Source organism: Brassica oleracea, chromosome C9, assembly GCF_000695525.1.
Source record: "Brassica oleracea var. oleracea cultivar TO1000 chromosome C9, BOL, whole genome shotgun sequence".
NCBI lineage: Eukaryota > Viridiplantae > Streptophyta > Magnoliopsida > Brassicales > Brassicaceae > Brassica > Brassica oleracea.
The window spans coordinates 39,916,357-39,929,318 of NC_027756.1; the positions used below are offsets into that span (position 1 = coordinate 39,916,357).

A 12,962-nucleotide genomic window follows, 5' to 3' on the forward strand; every position below is an offset into this window, starting at 1 on the left:
TCCGTCGGAATGTCCGTCAGAATATCGCTGTTTTCTTGTAGTGGTAGAGCAGTCAAGAAGAATCTGCAAGCGCGTGGGATACTTGGGGATATATGTTGTGTAAGATGCGGAGCTGATGAGGAATCAATAAACCATGTATTTTTGAATGTCCTCTAGCATTTCAGGTTTGGGCTCTTTCAAAGATACCATCGAATCCAGCTATTTTCCCAACAAAGCTCTGTCTTTACAAATATGGATCATCTATTCTGGAGGGTTTTTCCGCAGATGGAGGATCATCAATTTGCATGGATATTATGGTACATCTGGAAAGGAAGGAATAATAAAGTTTTTAGTGATCTGGATATAGACCCTAGAGACACACTCAATTTGACAGAAATATAATCAATACTTTGGGCAGAGGCACATGTATTGAATGAACATGGGGGAGTACCACAAGTGGAGGTTACGACTTTACCGTCAATTCCAGGAAGATGGTGTTTTACAGATGGTTCCTGGAATGAGAACGATATATTTTCAGGACAAGGTTGGTTGATTACTTTAGAAGGATTTAATAGGCTGATGGGGGCGAAGAATGTTTGGGATAGCCTCTCTCCTCTACATGCGGAGATGGAAGTGTTACTCTAGGCAATGGAATGAATGAGAAACTTACGGTAATTTCAGGTTACGTTTGCAATTGGTGAAGATGGTTTCAGAACGAGAGGAATAGCCAGCTTTTACAAATTATTTGGAAGATATTAAAGTCTTGAAAGAAAGTTTCATTCGATAAGAGATTATCTATGTACCAAAGACGCAAAACACAAAGGCGGATAGCCTAGCACGCAGTATCAGGAAGCAGCCGTCTTTTGTCGTTCATATGGATCAAGATCTCCCGAGTTAGTTCGGACCGTCAGTATGAGTCTATATAAGTTGATGACAAAAAAAAAAAATCTTTTCTATACATATATATGATTGACAAAAAAAAATATTGGACTGTTAAACTAAAACCTAATCTAGAATCAATCGTATGCTGTAAATAATTGATAGAACGAAACATTAGAAGAATTGTGGTGTTTTTCTAAATTATTACTTTCATATAAAAACATTCATGCAATGTATAATTTTACAAATATATAATAAAATATATGTAGTTTTAAATAATCACCTCATCTTGCGCTATTACCTAGTTCAACTATTATAATAGTCTAGTAATAGTTGATCAACAACAAAAAAAAACTATATTACCTCACAACGTTGTAGATTGGATCTTTTTATAGTGGTAGATCGGATCTTTTTATAATTTTCTAATAATATGCATCTATCTTGTTAAGGCAGAGATGCTTTAAGATTTTGTTTGGCAATATAGATATCAGTTAAAAAAATAGTGTTGTTTTGAAACATAGATAACAATAAGTTAGAAAAAAAAAGTAATGGACTTAAGCTATTTAAAAAATTTGAAGTCCATTACATTATATTAAAAAGTAATGGATTTATGTTACTTGATATACATATTCAAATCAAAATAATAATTTAAAATTTATTTATATCAAAAATTCATTCAATATATATATATATATATATATATATTCAAAATTTGATTTTTACTAACATATTTTCCAATAACCATTACAAAAATATTTTCAATATATATAAGAAAAATACAATACAAAACCCAATTTCAAACACCAACTTAAATTATGGTTTTTATATTTCACATTGAAATTTAAAAATATGATATATGTGATTATTTATATGATTGTACGTATAAAATATTATTAATTATAAGAAAACTCATTTGATGGTACGTATAAAATATAATTAATTATATGATAACATATATTTTTGTAACCTATGATGACACATATAAGATATATAATAGTGATTAGGGGTGGGCGTTCGAGTTTGCTTTCTGGTCTGTTTGGGATTTCGTGTTCGGTTCAGATCTTTGAAGATTCGGTTTGGATTTGGATAACCAATTTAAATTGGTTTGTGTAGATCCTAAAATCTACACTAAGTATTTGATAGTGATCGGGAGTTTAATCTAGAGAAGATAAATGATGTAGGCAACAATATCTTTAGAACACAGTGATGTAATCAGTTTCCAGTAGGTAAAATTGAATTTTATTGATGAATAAGATCAAATACAATGAGTTGAATAATAGACCATGGATTTTACCCACTTTTAGCCATGGTATATAAGTGTTTTAATACATATTTACTACTATATAGAGTCTATTTAGAATATTTACAGGTTCAGGTACGTTCTGGAGAAATATTGTGATTTTGGAGTCTTTTGAGGTGCAGAACTGCACAAACGTGTCAGATGTCTAGCTATGTATGGAGACCTTCCCACCGTTAGATTGAGCTCATATTTTGGCACAAGATAGAGCTTTGAGTTAGCTTTCCAATGCCACCGGTTTGAGGTCAATCAGCATCCTGTAGTTATGCCCGTTTTACTGAAGAGTGGTTGCCTCGCGAGAGGAATCTGTCGAGAAGAGGAACGTATGTCGATCGATAATACAACATTGGTGTCTATCGATATGGATGCCAAAATGCGGGTCGAGCATATTTTATGACCGACTGAAGCCCATAAGCAACCACAAATTACCAGAATATCCTTGGACGACCAGAAACCCTATTTATGTGTTTTCTAAGCCATTGTTGACGGCTAAGTTTTATTTTATTCATAGTTCTAGATTATGAGAGAAGGGAGGAACTCCTTCAGAGTCCTCTTGGAACTCCATTGTTTTAGTTTTATTTATATATATTGCAATTTCATATATTCATCTATGATTTATGTGACAAACATCATGCATGAGTAGATTCACCTGCTAAGTTTAGGAATTTCAAGGGTTTTGAATGAATTTCTGAATTATATGATTGTTAGGATAGCTTGTAATACTAGGATCTAGAGTAGTTAGAAAACCACGAGAGAGTGACTAATTGCTTGAACCTAGAATCATAGGACAATTGAGAGGCACGAGAGTGCAATCAATTTACGGAACCCGAATCCTGCTGGATTAGATACCTAGGCGCATACGAGAGTTGGTCTCGGAATCTAGTTGAACATAATCGATCAGATCGATAACGCTTGCCTAAGGCAGTGTCGATCGACGCTTATACCATAGCATCGATCGACACTCAATCTGTAGCATCGATCGACACTCAATCCATAGCATCGATCGACGCTCGATCTGTGTTAACATGCGAGAGCTGAAACACTGAAATTAGTCAATCGATTCGACTCACAGTGAGAGCTGGTTGTCTTTTGCATTAGATATCGAGTTCTAGAATCAATCCATAGCGTCTATAGTTTAGAGTTCTAATAACCTGAATGAAACCCTAAGTCTATTAACCATCATTCCATCAAACAAACTCTTTGCCAAGCTGAACAATTGTCTTTTTAAACTTGTTTACTGTTTACTGCTTTGCATATCTCTATTTACTGCTTTAAACCTATTAGCCTAGCTTAATCAAACTGATTAGATTTAATTGGTTCCCTAGCTCCCTGTGAATTCGATCCCTAAGTACTACAACTCGACCTCTTATTTGAGAGAGTATAAATCACTCCTTAAGGTAATTTGAGTGATATCAAATTTGGCGCCGTTGCCGGGGAGCTTTGATCGCCATTAGATCTTGGCTAGTTAGATTTCGTCTAGGTTTTACTACTGTTCACAAAAACTGATAATTTATTTTTCTTGTGTTTCAGGTACATCCATATGAGTACCAGAAGCAACAAGGGGATATGGCTCTTACTAGTAGAGCCACATGATTTGGAAGGCGTGATCCATAAGTCTAAGAGGGCAGTCGACACCCTCCAAGCAGCGATTGACAGCGTAGAAATCCAAGCGTTGATCGACACTATTCATCTCACGTCGTTTGATACTGTTCACCCGATGTCAATCGACACTGTTCATCCGACGTCGATCGACACTGTTCATCCGACGTCGATCGACATTGTTCATTCCCCGTCGATCGACACTATTCATCCCGCGTCGATCGACACTGTTCATCACGACACTGTTCATCACGACACTGTTTGATTAAGCGTTTAAGCACACACCAGTTAACCTAATGTGCCAACAATACCACAATCGAATGGTATGTCATTGTAGCATTTTAGGATCGAATCCACAAGGAACTAGTGATCTATAACACCAAGAATACACAAACTTTCCTAATCTAAGCAAACAAGAAGATGGATGATTTGTAACAAGCTAATATCCTAGATATAAACAATGGATCCATGGGCAAGGATAATTGATATAAGGTGATCAAGGTTCAATCTAGGATGTTCAAACAAAGCAATCAACAAGTCTATAGGTCTAGATCTCATTCAAAATAGATTAATCCACTCCCATGATAATAATCCCTATGCTAGTCATGCATCAAACATCAACTCCCGTTGGCTAACACATTCAAGCATGCATAAATCACAAGTCTACTAACCACTTAAACATCTTGGACATCAACTGCCGTTGGCCAAATATGTAAAAGACAATGCTAAGTTCAAGCATTTTAACAAACACCTTCCGGGCGTAAAATAGCTTAAGGTCTAGATGAGAGTGATCAAGTCTAATCTAGCATTAAGAACATTTAGCAAGCATAAAACATTGTTAATCAAACAATAAACATCCTAAATATCCACTTAATCACCCTAATCTATCTAACCCATGAATCACAAGGTCACTATTTACTAATCTCCATGAGAAACTTTAAATCCATGTAAGGATCAAGGCAAATCATGTTAATGAGCAAGAGAAACACAAATATAAGATGAAATATTTCCTTAGATTATCAAAAGATTCAAGCTTTTACAAGTTTAGACAAAGTCTTGAGAGAAAATGAGATAAATTAGGGTTTTTGGAGGCTAAAACTATTTATAAGAGGTCCAAATTCGTCCTGGTTCAGTTGAAGTAAACCGGGTCAAACCGGAATAAACCGGTCAACATCTCAAAATCGTGTCTGTAGCGGCTTTAGCGTCCTGCTCCACTAAACCGCTCTGATGATTGATCTTTGATGTGGAAATTGCGGCGCGGGTTCATCAACCCTAGGCCTGGGACGGATCGAGTATCCGGTCAATTTTAAGATATCCGGATCCGGATCCTTATCCGACGGATCCATAATTTTACTATCCTTATCCGGATCCGGGGTTCGCGGATATCCGGGTGTCGGATATCCTTCTAAAAATTATAATATCCGGCGGATATCCGGATCCGGATTTGGATCCTTAAAATAAATAAAAAATAATGTTAATATATATATATAAAATATTAACAATAATTTAAAAATAAAAATATATATAATGTTTTAATTATTTCTATGTATAATATTACAAAATTTACATAAAATTTATATATACTATTATAAAAATTATAAAAATGAAAATATATTAAATAAAATTAGTTTTATATATAGATATTACTATTTTTGAAATAGTTATTAATAAAATTTACGGATCCGGATATTCGGACTAAAAAATCAAGATATCCGGATCCGGATTCGGCTTTGACGGATCCAATATTTTACTATCCGGATCCGGATTTGGCCTCTCCGGATATCCGGATTTTCGGATCGGATCCGGATCGGATCACGGATCGAATCCGGATCTCGGATAAAAGTTACAGGCCTAATCAACCCGTTTCGCCAAGCCGCTCTGAAGGTTACGAGTTTGTCCAAGTACCGCGCGGTTTCTTCTCCTCGCTAGCATCAATCCCGTTCCAATGCTCCATGACTCGTGATCGAGTGTGGTGTCCTGTCTCCAGCGACCACAACACATCGCAACACATCAAAACCGCGACTGTCGTCGCCTCTCCTCTTCCTCGTGAAATCAAGCTCGAGCCCTCGTCTCTCCTCCGCCATGGCTACAACTTGCGGAGGTCTTTGATTCAAGCTTCGTCGACACCGACCTCAGCCATCGTCTTCCATTCGTCATGAAGCCACCGGATCAAGCTTCCACGGTGAGCTCCTCCATCTCCGTCAATGTCGCACTCTTCTTCCTCGTGGTTCAAAACCGAGATTGAATCGAAGCCATCCACCACAGGATTCTCTTTTCCACGCCGGGCTCAGCTCCACCGTGGCTGTACTGGTCGTCGCCGTTAAAGAGATCTGGCGGAAGAAAGGTCGTAGCCTCCAATGGTGGATTTTAGAATAATTGCATATCTAGCTCTTCAACCTTTGGATATTTATTCTGTGACCCCAAAACTATTGACATTGCAGAAAAGTCCACTCGAATTAACCCCAAAGTTCCAATTGTGCAAAGAAGCCCAACCGACTATTCTGAATTCGCGACCTTGGTCCCTGGATTCTCCTGGCCTTTCATTTCTGCCCCAAACTCTATAAATCGCAGAGATAACCTTTCGAATTGGACCTGAAACTCCCAAATGTGCACTCCACACCTTAATGCACATAAATTGACAAATATATGCAATGTAGACAACTAAATGCAACTCAAAACACTAATATGAATAATAAATATATGTTAAAAACTATTAAAATCATGAGATATCAACTCCCCCACACTAGTCCTTTACTTGTGCACAAGTAAACTTTCAAGAGTTAGGGAAAAAGATATTTGAAAATGGGGACTTACACCAAAAGAACACTTTCTAGCCTTCAACTTAACATCCTAAAGAAAACATAGCAAATAGCATAAGCAACTCTTTTAGTGCACTCTAACTTCTCAAGGCCTATCAAAACTTTTTTATCTCTACACAAGTTGTGATGCCATTCAACTAACAAGTTCCTTAGCCAACCCTCACATTTATTCAAACACACACACAAGTGAATTCTTACAAATGGATATTTGATCTCAATCATTTGGCTTGGTGAGTGAAAATGGTCTAATGTGAAGCAAATGTTTTCAAATGCATCTTTTATGGTGATTCACACTCAAGAATAGAAGCAAAAACATTATGCAAAATTTATCTGAGAAAAGGAGCAATTTATGCATACAATGACTTGTTTTCATCATTCTACCCATTTCCTAAATGATTTCAAGCTCTACCCTTATTCTTTTCATCATCCCAAAACCCAAAGATACACTCACTTTCATCTCTCACCCAATGAACACATTCCCATTTCTTATTTTAGCCAACCAGAGATTTTTTTTTATTCACTCAGCTCTTTTATTTTTCTTTTCCCCACTCTTCTCATGTTTTTTTTCTTTTATTCTAAAGGGGATTCTATTTATAAACACAAGAGCCTTTAAAAAAAAAAAAATACCTAGTGGCTTTTTTTCCTTTTCTCACTCTTTTTGGTTCATTTCTTTTCACTCTTTTTTTTTTTTTTAACTCAAATCCCAATCCCAAGATCAAAATCAAGCATACAAACCCAACAAACATCATAGAGGCTAGCGCAAATGAGGTCCTAATGCTAGCCAAAGATGAGAACAAATCATTGTCGCTCCTAATACTCTCAAGATTTTGCACATGTCATGCTATCAATAAAAGGCATCACTCAAGCAAATTAATGTTGGCTTCAAAGAATGGTGAGGGTTAATAGGTATGGACGTGCCATTTGGGTTAACAAAGATTGGTACAAAGAGAGAAAGATAACCCAAATGTATATAATATCCATGATCAGTATGCAAATGCCCATATGCAAGAGAGATTAAGTTCATTAAGCCCTAGTTCATTTGGAGTTGGTTTCAAAAACAATGTCAATCATCAAGCAAACAACAAGTTTTAAGAAGAGTTTTCAAGGCTCGAAGCTTACAAGCTTTTTCAAGAGATGCTTAAGCTACTTGGTATGGTTAGCAAGGATGTCAAATTGAGTTCTAGACATGTGTTTTTTACAAGGTTTCTCCCAATGCATGAATGCAATCTAATTGCTTCTAGACTCAATCCTAAAGATGCAAATGATGCAACTAAATGCTTCTTTTTGTGATTTTCAAAATTTTCAATTTTTTTATTATATGCAAATAAGTATGTAATGCAATGCATGAGACTCGTAACAAGTAAACAAAACAAAAGAATGATGTGAGATAATAGACTCTCCCCCAAACTTACTTCACACAGTCCCTTGTGTGAGAGGAAGTTCAATTAAGAGATCTAAGGGAAATAATTAAACATGACAACTAAATATGTACAAGGTTGGAGTGACACTTACTTGGAGTTATTGGCTGAATTGGGTGGTAGAGGACCCTTGGCCTCAGATTTATTTCACTTGTAGACATGGGCTGAAGCGGAGAAGTGAAAGAAGGTTTCTATGACTGGCACTCGATTACTAGACGAACTCGCCTAGGCAGTTCGATCTCTTGTCCATCTCTATCAATTAAAATACGTTCGGCTTGATCCTCGAAAGGGATACGTAGGCAGCCTTTAACAAGATTCAGTCCAAAATTAATCAAAAACTCGCATGTCTCTTTTTTTTCTTTTGTTATCGAGCTGCGACTCAACTAGGTTTGAACTTTTAGGCCGCTAGAACTTGGTAACTCGCTGATAGCCTTTGTGGCCAAAGCTTTTATGATCTCTTGTAATGATCGCAACGCTCTCACGCGGATTCGAAATAAGATCTACTGTTTTCTCTAAATTCATTTGTTATCTCTTGTAATAATTAAAAATTTATCAAATAAGTATATATCACAAATTTAATCAAACAAATTACAAATATTTTATTAAAACTTTGTAATGAAATGGGTTGAAATAATTAAAAAAATTAAGGAATATTTTAGATAATTTTTCTATTTAATATAAATATAAAATAATATAATATATTAGTTTCCAATACACTAAACCTATTGATATTGAAATTAGATTTTGTTAAAAATATTTTCGGTCATAATCTAGTAAATGGTTAAAATAAATTGATTTTAAGTTGGAAGTCTATGATAAATCCGAATTTTAACATATATCTCCAATAAAGGTATTTTCCTAATTTGAATTTGGTAAGTGAGTGCTACTTGGTAAGGTCTTTAAGTAGAATTAATCGATGTCGCTAGTTCAAAAAAAAAAAAATTAATCGATGTCTTCAGTCCATGAATGTTTCTCTTTCTCTTTTTTTTTTTAATCTAAAAATATCCTAATCATTTGCTTTCTTCATTTGACCAAATATTTGAGTCAGTTTGGGTGACAAAAGAAAATTAAGCTTAGCCATATCTATCATTAAGTTTCCAAGAAAATTACATTAATACATGTATTTTTTGGGTCTAAATGTTAAATAATACAACAATACACATGTATTTTAAAGGAAAAAATTACCTCAGTTTGTACTGAATAAATATTATACCTAATACAAAAAAATATATGCTTAACCATTAAGAAAAATAGACAGAAACAAAAGGTCAGATTGGTTCGGCTACGAACGGCTGAAACACTCCACAGTAATAAGAACAAGAGGAGGACCATCCAAAATGATAGGAGCCGCCGCACGCCAGTGTAATAAAGTAGACTGTCCATAAATATTATAATGATTTAAATCTATATTATAATCATTTTAATCTTGTAAGAGGAAAATAAACTGTAATTGTATTGACAAAAAAAAAAAAACTGTATAAGAATTAAATATACGGGTTCAAAGGAAATAATCAAACTTGTTGTCATTGAGCCAAGTCAGCAACATCTCTTCGTACTGCTTCTTGAAAGATGATTCGTCCCATTCACCCTACAAAATACCAATAAAGTAATTCCAAAACTTTTAAGGTTGTTTTTTCCATTGACTAATAAACCTTTTCGTCAAAGATCGAACAATCGTTATCTACTTCATGCACAACTATTTAGACTCCATCAAATAAATTTATGTGGACGAGAAAAAACGACCTGTTTTGAAAACAAAATTGGATGTATATATCACACAAGACTCCATGTCTCCACGTAACAAACAATCAAACCAATCAATGCAATTCCTTGAATAAGTCCCACCATATTGTCAAATAAAGCTTTGGAAACTATAATGAGCTTTTTTGTTTGGAAGCTGAATATAATGAAATTTTGATATTTGTATGTGACTTATATGCAACCTTTAACTAATTAAAAAAGGAGTATAGAATAATTTGTTTCCTTAAGAGAAACCAATTTTGATAAAATCAAGATTGTTATTTACCTCAATTTTGAGCCTTAAGCTCACGAGAACAACCGAAGTACCTTCATCTTCTCTAGCTCGAGTTTGAGCGTTGATTGATACTAAACTCACATTGTTGATTTGCTTCAACATTTCAAGAAGCCTTATCATCAAATCATCAGCCCTAATGTTGGCTCCTTTATGAGCAACTCTTAGATCGAAGATCCTTTCTCTAGATGTCGACTCGGATATATATCTTATACGAACGTTAAACCTCTCATCTGGTTGTAAATCATTTTCCATCTCTCTTTCTCCCGCTAGCTCCCGATTTCTCTCTACTAGTTTCGAAATCTCGCCTTGCAAAGAAGTTAATTGCTTCCTTGCAATGGTGAGGATTGATATTTTATCTTTCTGTTCAAAAAAAGTTTTAGCCATAACATTATAGCTCAAATATATATCATGGTTGAATCTTATAAAATATATGTCATCATAAAATCGAATGCTTCCATTTACACGTTAATATAGTATGATCATCATTGAAAAGAAACAATAGTAGCCAATTGTTGATAATATATTTATATCAGTAATGAACCTAATTTACATCCAAAAGCTATTAATTTTTTTTTATCAAATATTGTATGGTAAGTGAACTGAGATAAAAATGTAATAGGAACTTATATAAAGAAAATAAAAAGATTGTATCACGTACCTTAGTTCCCTGAGGAAGGAGAGATCTCAATGCTAGAAAGCTCTCATTAAGCTTCTCTCGCCGTCTCCTCTCCGATATCATATGATGCAACTGCGTAGCTGTTGGCCCGCTTCTATCGCCGCCGCCGCTCGTAGTAGAGCTTGCCCTAGCAAAACGCTCTCTTCGGTAGATGTTAAGCCTAGTGTAAAACGATATCGCTCTTCTCGACATACTTTGCTTCCGTACGCTCGATGGCGCTCTACCGCTCCCACCGCCGCCGTTATCCATGCAGTAATATCTCTTAAAAGCGGTGGCCCTTCTTTTTCGCAGCGGCGGAGACGAAGTAGACGGAGGAGTTGACGACGTCGTTAAAACCGCTAAGATAGCTTTCGTTATTGCTTCCTCCTCACGTTTACTATTTCGAAACAAAGACTCTTGTTGTTGCTGATGGATCATGTTGCCCGTTGGTGTTGAGGTGACTGGAGCTAGCAGCGAATGTAACAGAACGTTAACGGCGTCATCAGTAGTCGTTGAAGGTTCAGGGAAGAGCGGGAATAAGGGAGAGGAAAATTCTGAGATGTTTTGAGGACTGTCTACTGATCTAAAAGAAGAAGAAGATGAAGACGGAGGAGGCTGTGGCCGGAGATAGTCGGAGTTGGGCGGAGAAGACTTTCTAATGAAATCTTGAGGGAACCATTCTCGAAGACTTTCTCCTATTTTCATCTGTCGTTTGGGTCATGTACATATTAATGTATATAGAGACGAAGTCATAACTCATAACTTTAAAATAACTCTTATGTAATAAATGCCAATGATTTATTGAGTTAATATTATACGTATGGAATATGGATACAAACATAAAGAAAAAAAATTGATACATACATTCGCAGCATCATACGTCAATCCGAGTTCGATCTCTCCGCTCCGACAACCCATGAATATCACCGTCTGATCATAATACATCATATTCACAAACATTATACATATGTACATAAAATATTAAAATATATATGTTTTGGTTGTAGAAACTATGAAAAATAATGTACCTGAATGCTGGCTTCCTACGAGAATTGATGAAACGAGATGAAAATTGATTAGTAGTGAATATTCATATAATAAACTGATATAATAACTTATATGGTATTAGCATTATTGGTTAGAATTGATAAAGACCTGATATAAGTGACGTTGTGCGTCGTTGTAAGCAAGTCTTTGAGTATCTTGCGGACTAATCTCTAAGTATGGGAGATTATTCATGAACGCTATGCTTGGTATATGTCTTCATTGAATAATAAAAAAAAATTCCATTAATATTCTACTATACATTTTCTTAAGAACTTAAAATATTTCGTTTTCTGTATATCTACAATAATTTTTACCCATTTTGGAGAGGGATGACGGATTGGCGATACTCATGGAACAATCTTCTGGCTAAGCTTCCACTCGACGTAGAAGGTTCTTGAGATGTTTCATTGTAATATCCATCCAATGATCTCAAGTAGCTGCGCGCAGCTCAAAATAATCAAATGCGTTGTGATTATAAATATCATACATTATAGGGATTGTGAACATATACGTGTAATGTATTTATATGTAAGGATATATAGAACGAGGAAGATATGATGATTATTACTTAGAAGGTCGAGGGAAATAATGGGACCAGATACAAACGTAAACGCAACCGAAAGATTGAGCTAGCGACCCGATTAACAGTTTCCGTGTATTAGGATCATCCGTTAAGAAAATTGCGTCCATGCAGGAAAACTCCAGACACAGAAGAAGATTATGAGAAAGATGAAGAAGAAGGAGGATACAAAGATAGATAACTAGAGCTCCATTGCTTAGCTTATGTGGAGAGAGAGAGAGAGAGAGAGAGAGAGAGAGAGAGAGAGAGATGGAGGGAAAATTATTCGTTCCTATTTATTCCTATTTGAAAAATATATAGAACATTAAAGTGAAGGAAGAAAAGTAGAGAGAAGAAGAAGCAGCGAAAAAGGAGAGAGAGGTTTCAGAAAGATAAGTCAAAGTCGTATGGTACAAAAAGTTTTGAAAGACGGTCAAGAGAGGATGGCAATTTTTTTGTTTGTATATCTATCAAATAATCTTAAAGTTACCCTTAAACCTTGGTAAATGTTGCTCTAACTAAGCAAATGTATATATTTTTGGTGTAATTGTGTGATTGTAATTTAAGTTTCAATTTAAGCAAAACTAATATTTTGTTACCAATTCTAGCTTTATTAACTAATTATAGTTTGATCACATTCGTAAAGAGTTTACTGTTTTCACCAATATTTAACTT

General features: G+C 35.3%; 1 pseudogene; it reads right to left on the reverse strand.

Annotated features, from left to right (window-relative positions):
- Window positions 1–9,514: 9,514 nt before the first annotated feature.
- Window positions 9,515–12,418, reverse strand: LOC106314995 (annotated as a pseudogene).
- Window positions 12,419–12,962: the final 544 nt, after the last annotated feature.